Genomic DNA, 8,834 nt, shown 5'->3' on the forward strand with positions numbered 1-8,834 from the left:
TGTTTTTACTGTTATGATTTTGGAGTTGGCTTGGCACAGAGCAAAGGCTTGACTTCAGGGTACCATAGTATTTCAAGTTTAGGTTATTTTGGGTCAACTATCACTCTTTGATCTGTTGACTCCACTAGCTTCCCAACTTTCTCCCGCCTGCTGAGTTGTATTCTGGCTGTAATTGCTCAGGTATTTTAGCTGATGCTTTTCCAAATGGAATATCTTTTTCTTGACTATCTCTCTAGGGATTTTTAGTCTTGGGAAAGAATTTCTCATTTTTGCCAACTTTCTGGACTCCATCTGATTAAGATGGTGTTTACATTAATGATTCTTAAGATGAAGACACAAAATATTTGAAAGCTTCACATGGAGGTTCACATGCATCAAAAGTAATTGGAGTTGTTGATAAAGTTTAGGATCCTTTTAAATTAGCTTTTGATTCCTCCTCCCCCAACATGGGACAGTCTTTATTTCCTCCAATGTGTAAAATACACAAGAGAGAAAGTACACTCTGGAGACCATGAACAAATATAGAGACATAAAACACCTAAATAGTCCATTACGCTCACCATCTTTCCCCAAAAGGCAAAGGTATTTTGTGGGGCTGCAGAATAAATGAAATGCATAGCTATATCATGAAGGGTTGTCAAGGGACAGGTCTTTTAGGCCATCAAGGCATGACTTTAATACTCTAGCTACAGGGTGATTCTGTTGACAATCCTCTCATTAAAGAAACACGATGAAAGGAAAGGTCCCCCTTTGACAAACCAGTGCTGATAGAAATCGAAAATCTGGGACCATGGAACTAAGGAATTCTTGAGCTCAGACTATCTGTGAGGTAACTCCAAGTCTGAAGACATATATTTTCAGGATCACTAACCTGTGCTCAGAACAGGAAACAGAAGGCAGAAGGAAGCAATCAGGATATAAAAGTCTGGAAACTCCAGCCTCAGGCTCCAACGGATGAGTGTAGGTTGCTTGCCATGTGCCCATATTCAAGCTGTCATTCTTTGCCCCTCAGGGAAGTGGAAAAGCATTTCTTCTTCTGCCTTGCTATACTTTGGTCTGAAAGTCAAGCAAAGAAAAAGTGCATAAAAAGTGGGAAAAGGGTAATGACTAATCAGCTTCCAAGACATTTTGAATTTGTTTTGCAAGTTTTTCCATGAAACACTGTAAAGTATAAGACAAGAACTGATGCATTATTCATTATCACATACCTTGACCATTATCCAGAGGATACGATTTCTAATGCTGCCTATTCCATAACATGTGAAAAGTGATTCTCTTGGAATCAGGAGATCTGAGTTCTAGTCTGAATTCTGCCATGAAGTTAGCCACATAATTTTGGACAAGTCACAGTTTCCTTGAGTCTCAATTTCTTCCTCTGTAAAATGGGGATATAACTCTTACTTAGAGCAGAGAATCTCTGGCTCACCTACTTCTGCCCAGGTGAAATCTGGAAGCATCAGCTTCTGGCATTCCATCAAAGGCAGGTTTCAGCACACGTGCTCCAAAAACATGGAGCATGAGACAGGTTCAGTTTATACAATAAAGAACACAGAGAAGATTCTTGCACTCAAGACCATAAGTGTATAAAAGGCTATAAAGTATAAAGCCCTTTGCCTCCCAACCAGCGCCCTTGGAGACTTGCAGAATTCCTCCGACTCGCAGTGCTGGCCTGGGGTGGGGAGGGGGGGGTCCAGGGAAGGTCGAGGTGGGATCTCCTCCTCCTCCTTCCTCAGTGCTGTAACTGCCTCTCAATTGCTCATCACTGCTACCATTTCATCTCCTAGTTGCTTCTCTCTGCTCTCTCTTGGCAGCATTGTGCTCTTCCCCAATATTATTTTGCTTCTCTTCACAAAATGCCATTCAGCTCCTCCTCTGCTAATGCTGTCTTTCCAGCAGTCGCGTCTTCCTGTGGGCTTGGTGGCAGCTCAGGAGCATCCAGACCACTGAGGGAATACACTGGAATTATAAACAGTGTTGTCCCTTTCCTAGAAAGGCTCTGGACGCGTTACTCCTGTTCTCTATGCTCATGGCCGCACCCTACAAAGGGAGGGCTTTTTTAAAGGTTTGGAAACTGTTTTCTACATTGGACATTTTTCTTTTTCCTTTTTTTCTTTAAATTGGGGTTAAATGACTTGCCCAGGGTCACACAACTAGTATCTGAGGCCAAATTTGAACTCAGATCTTCTTAACTCCAGGGCTGGTACTCTATCTACTGTGACACCTAGCTGCCCCCTCCCTTTTTTTCCCCAAAGGGAGAAGAGGTGAGAGGAAGAGAAAAACAAATGCAGTTAATTAAAAAAAAAAAGCTGTTCTTGACTCATTCCACTGTCTCTAATTCTCACTCCTGAATGAATGCGCAGGAATCCTCTCTGCTCTCTCCTCTGTCCTGCCTCCCACTCGTTCAGCATTTCCCAGTGGCTTTGGGGATCTGCAGGGACCTTCTTTACTACCTTTCCCACTTGTCTTCTTCCCTGTCTTTGTTGGTGGCTGCTGGGCCAGGCCCTGGGCATGAACTTTGAGAAATCAGTGGGAACCAAGTGAAGAAGAGGAGAAGCTGTTCCCCTGCACAAGTGCCTACTGCACAATGAGGGAGAGGGGACAACCCTGATGAAATAGTGAAGGTTCGTAACCCCACAGATAACATTCCTCATATCTCCCCCACAGGGTTGTTATACGGGAAAGGGCTTTGTAAAGAATCCAGAAACATAAGCTACCATTGCTATTCATTCTTTCCCTTCATGGTGTTAGAACAAGTAAATGTTCTGTTAAAAGGGATCAATCATGAATATTAAGTGCCTACTATGCGACACATCGTTCTACATGCTCAGGAGACCAAAAAAAAAAAATTAACAGTCTCTGTCCTGAAGGAGCTTGCATATGACCAGGGGAGATATATACATTTATAAGAATATGCAAACGAAACACATAAATACGAGATAATTTTCCATGTATCCTGTATAAACCTTGTTTTTACATTGTTATTTTCATTTTGTCTCCCCCCATTAGACTGTAGGCTCCTTGAAGGCAGGGACTGTCGTTAACATTTCTTGTATCACTAGTGCTGAGCACAGCTCCTGGCACATAGTAGGTGCTTAATAAATATGCATAGACCTGATTAGGTAGAGAAAGTACTAGCAGCTTGGGGGATCAGGAAAGGCCTCTTTGTGAAAGGTATTATTTTAACTGAGCTTTGAAAGAAGCAAGGTGTTTTCTTTCACAACATGACTAATATGGAAATAAGTTTTGCATGATTGCACATGTATAACCTGTATCAAATTGCTTACTGTCTCAGGGAGGGGGGTAAGGAGAGAGGAAGAGAATTTGGAACTCAAAATTTTTAAAAACAATGTTAAAAAGCTGTGGTTTATAAATGTGATAGAATATTATTGTGCTATAAGAAATGACAAACAGGATGATTTCAGAAAAACCTAGAAAGACTTACATGAACTGATGTAAAGTGAAGCAAGCAGGACCAGAAGAACATTTACACAGTAACAGCAATATTACATGATGATCCAACTATGAATGCTTAGCTCTTTTGCTCTATACAATTATCCAAGAAGAGAGCAAAGGATCCATGATAAAATGTGCTTTTGGCTTCCAGAGCAAAAACTGATGCTGTCTGAATACAGATTCAATTACACTATTTTTCACTTTCTTTCTTTTTTTTTTTTTCGTTAAAGTCTTCTTGTACAAAATTAATACTATGGTAATGTTTTACAAAAAAAAAAACTCCCCAAAATGTTAAAATTGTTTTCACATGTAATTGGGAAAAATACAATATTATTAAAAAAATAAAAGGATGTTAGATAATAAATTATTAAAAAGAAAGAAAGAAAGAAGCAAGGGATTCTAGGAAGTGGAGGTGAGTGGGGACTATATTTCAAGTGCGTGTATGGAGATAGGAGATGGAGGGTCTTGTATGGGAAACAGCGAGGCCATTTAGCTTGGATTGTAGAGTATGAAAGGGTCATAATACATAAGAAACCTGGAAAGGTAGATTAGAGGTAGTTTGCAATGGCTTCAAAAGCTAAACAGTAGAGTTTATTTTTGACCCTAGAGGAAACAGGGAGACACTGAAGTTTATTGACTAGTAAAATGAAAAGGTCAGACCTGACGTTTTAGGAAAATCCCTTTGGCAACTGTGTGGTGGATGGCTCATTGGAGAGAGAAGACTCTTTAGGTCATTCTGATAACAACCTTATATATCACAGTTTGGAGTAACACTCACCAAAGTATGCAATAAAAATGCACTTAATGATGAAGTTCTATTGAATGTAATTTAGACTTTGATGACGCAAGAAGTCAGGGAGGATTTTGTGGGGTTTTAGTGTCTTTATTCTCTTGAAAACTCCAGGCTTTTCTCTGAAATGCAATTTCAAAACCATTCAGTCATCAATTGTCAAATATCCAAAAGAATGGAAGATATTGGGGAAATGCAAAAATCATAAATGGTATTGTTATGGGGAAAAAGGGTGAGAAGCCATCAATAACTTCCAAACCATATGCTGACCTTCTCATCTCTAGCAAAACTTTATAGGGATAAGTGATACATGGATGAAAGGCATGCCTAATAACAATGTTATGAGGATAGGCTTTTATAAATGCATTCTGTACTAAACCACACCTTTAGTTAACAATTGACTGAAACATGTAGAAAATATGGGATATTTATTAGTAGAACAAAATATAGTTTTAATGGTATTGAAGATATTTGCCATATATATGGAAAAAATCATACAAGATCCCTTAATACATGCAACCAGAGCCATAATTAGCAACCGTGGTGCTAGGGGCAAGCTTTACAGAACCTCAGTTGAGAGGTTGAGAAAGAACGTGGAGACACTGGCCTCCGTGGTAAGGAAGAACTGTGTGGAGCCTTTTTCAATGAATTATTCATAACTAGATGCTAAGCTTGGTCATTTCCATCTGCTGAATGGGTGTGTAGATATAGTAAGCAAAGTCCTAGTCTCTGCACCCTGGTCACCATTCTAGCTGCAACCCCAGCAAAACAGAAAACTCTGATCAGCCATTTCAAACAAGGCAAAGTGGGGAGATATACCTTGCTTTGTATGTGTCTGCATTAGAATATAAACTCCACGGACTGTACATTCAGACGGAGACTCACTTCAGTCCCGGGGGGACCCACCCCCATCTTGCCTCCCGCCAGCTCAGATACTTAAGACAGCAGGAAGCCTATTCAGCTTAGGGAGGACCAGGCATGACTCAGCCCTACCAAGGAGGCCCAGTATTTCACTGAGCAATGAGAACAGGAACTACTTTGTCTCTTTTTGTATTCCCAACCCTTATCATAGTGCCTGGCACACAGCAGGCGCTCAATAAATGTTTATTGATTGATTGCCCAAAGTCTTTGCCACTTTCATGATAGAGGTCCTCCAAGGAACACAAATATCAGAGGGATTTCCTATACATATTCCCATTTGCAAACAATATTTTGCTAATTCGATCAAACCCCAGAATACTATGAGCCTATTCAATGAGATCTATCAACATTTGGAAGAGATCTACCTAAAAAGCCTCATAGGAAAAACATGAGAAATAGGGAGGGGAGAAGGGAAAAAGCATTTATTAAGCACCTGCTGTGTGCTAGGCACTGTGTGTAAGAGCTTTACAAATGTAATCCCATAGGGGTGAATAATATTTAATGTCTAGATAGACAGTACATAAATGATATTATTGATCTAGACACGGCAGCTTTGCAGAGTGGATAGACGGAAGGACCTATAGTCAGGTAGGCTTGGGTTCAAGACCTACTTCTGTGATCCTGGGCAAGTGACTTAACCTCTCTGAACCTCTGTTTCTTTATCGATAAGAAGAAAAGATTGAACTAGAAGGGAAGGGACTGAGTCTCTTCCAGTTCTGAATCTATGATCTTATAAATCTATGACAGGCACTACAGATAGATAATAATCTGTCCCGACTCACTGGGGAGAACATCCGATGCCTGAGTAAATATTCCACACCCTGGTGAATGATTACCTCTTCCTCCTGAGTTCAAATATGGCCCCAGACACTTACTAGCTGTGTGACTTCGAGTATGTCATTTAACCCTGCTTGCCTCAGTATCCTCTTCTGTAAAATGAGCCAGAAAAGGAAATGCAAGCCACTTCGGTATCTTTGCCAAGAACAACCCAGTTGCAGTCAGGAAGAATTGGATATGATTGAACAACAAGAAGGAGGCATACAAATGACCATGAGAATTGTGAGGAGTCCAAAGGTCACCAAAGCTTAATGTGATGAATCCAAAGGAAAAATCCTCCAGTCAGTCTTCTGAGTCCCCTAGATTTCAGTCCAAACTCAGCTATTTATGGTTCTATTCCCCTCCCCCCCAAACTTTGGACAGATGGACTCAAGGTAGCTTTCATGATTTTCTAGTTGTCTCCAGGTAGTTGCTCCCCCCCCCCCCCCCCCCCCCCCCCCACCTTGCTGAATCACTAAGGAGAATTATTTTTTTAAAGAAACTCCAGTATTCTTTAATCTTTAATCACTTTTTACAGCCAGCTACCAGTCATTATAAGCTACAGGGCTGGAGGTGGAAGGGCAGTAACTGAATACACCAGAGCCTTCATGGCCCTGGCGCAGAACTCTCTGGGAACTGAGTAACACCTGGACAGATGAAGATGAATTAGCTCATGCTAACAGTGCTGATATCCGAACAGTACCCATTGGACAGAACACCCAGACTGAAACTCACTTCAGGTCCTGGGAGAACCTGCCCCAATCCTGCCGTCCCCCAGCTGGAATACTTAGGACATCAGTGAGCCTGTTCAGCTTAGGGAGGATCAGTCATGACTCAGTCCCACCAAGTAGGCCCAGTATTTCATGGAGCAATTCTGTCAGCATGGCCGGTACTTCCTGGCCAGCTATCACAGCAAAAAGAATGTGATCTCCTTGAGGGCTGGTATTGCTTTTTTTTTTCTCCAATACTTATAATGAAGGCCTTGCAAATTAAAGGGGCATAATAATTGCTTATTGAATTGGATTAAATGACACGGGCCCCTTTGGGCAGTGGGAAACAAGTCCATAGGAAGAAGCAAAGTCCGTAGGCCCAGATCTCCTTATACTCCCCTGTCTGCCCATTCATTCAGTCCAATTCAATCAATGCTTATCAAGCACTGAAAAGGCAAAGAGAATTGTATTATGTACTTGAGTTGCAAAGACAACAGTCCCTGTCCTCAAGGAGCTTGTAATCATCATGAAGGAGACACAAATACACAAAAGTACATGCTAATGTGGAACTGTATTTTGTTTGACTTCATATGTATAACATATATAGTATTTCTTTTTTTTTTTTTTTAGCAATCGGGGTTAAGTAACTTGCTCAAGGTTACACGGCCAGGTGTTTCTGGGTGGGTGCTAAGTGTCTGAGCCCGGGATTCGATCTCCAGGTCTTCTCAACACTGGAGCCGGTGCTCTTACTTGCTGTGCTACCTGGCCACCCCTATAGTATTTCTTTTTAAAAATATTTATTTTTAGTTTTCAGCATTCACTTTCATAAGATTTTGAGTTTTAAATTTTCTCCTCCTCCCCAAGATAATGTGCCATCTGATATAGGCCATACAGGTACAATCATATTAAACATGTTTCCACATTAGTCATGTTGTAAAAAAGAATTAGAACCAAAGGGAAAAACCAAGAGAAGGAAAAAAAAAACAACAAAAAAGGAAAAATAGCATGCTTTGATTTGCATTCAAACTCCACAGTTCTTTTTTGATCGTGGAGAGCATTTTCCATCATGGGTCTTTTGGAATTGTCTTAGATCATTGCATTGCTGAGGAGAGCTAAGTCTATCAAAATTGATTATTGCACAATGTTGCTGTTACTATGTACAATGTTCTCTTGGTTCTGCTCACTTCACTCAGCATCAGTTCATGCAAGTCTTTTCAGGTTTTTCTGAAGTCTACCTACTCTTCATTTCTTATAGCACAACAGTATTCCATCATATTCATATGCCACAATTTGTTCAGCCATTCCCCAGTTGATGGGAATCCCCTTGATTTCCAATTCTTTGCCACCACAAAAAGAGCTGCTGAAAAGATTTCTGTATATATGGGTCTTCTTCCCACTTGTATGATCTCTTTGGGATACAGCCCTAGAAGTGATATTGCTAGGTCAAAGGATATACACATTTTTATAGCCTTTTGGGAATAGTTCCAAATTGCTCTCCAGAAGTGCTGGACCAGTTCACAACTCCACCATGCATCAGTGTTCCAATTTTCTCACATCTCCTCCAGCATTTATAATTTTCCTGTTTTGTCATGTTAGCCAATATGACCAGTGAGATGTGGTACCTAAGAGCTGTTTTGATTTGCATTTCTCTAATCAATAGTGATTTAGAGCATTTTTTCATATGATTATAGATATCTTTAATTTCTTCCTTTGAAAACTGCCTGTTCATATCCTTTGACCATAATGATTGGGGAATGACTTATATTCTTATAAATTTGATTCAGTTCTCTGTATATTTTAGAAATTTTAGAAATCTCTGATTTTATCAGAGATACTGATTGTATATACATACCTTTAATTTTTTCATCTGAAGACTGCCCATTCATATCCTTTCACCATTTATCAATTGAGGAATGACTTGTATTCTTATAAATTTGACTCAGTTCTCATGTATAGTATTGCTTACCCTCTCAGTGGGTGGGGAAGGGGTGGAGTGAAGGAGAGAATTTGGAATTGAAAATAAAAATTATTTATTTATTTGCCTTTTGGAGGGGGGAGGGGAGGGCAATTGGGGTTAAGTGACTTGCCCAAGATCCCACGGCTTGTGTTAAGAGTCTGAGGCCAGATTTGAACTCAGGTCCTCC

The sequence above is a fragment of the Petaurus breviceps genome, unplaced genomic scaffold (assembly GCF_028583685.1).
Source record: "Petaurus breviceps papuanus isolate PSGF00001 unplaced genomic scaffold, PetGlider_PUasm1.0 178, whole genome shotgun sequence".
NCBI lineage: Eukaryota > Metazoa > Chordata > Mammalia > Diprotodontia > Petauridae > Petaurus > Petaurus breviceps.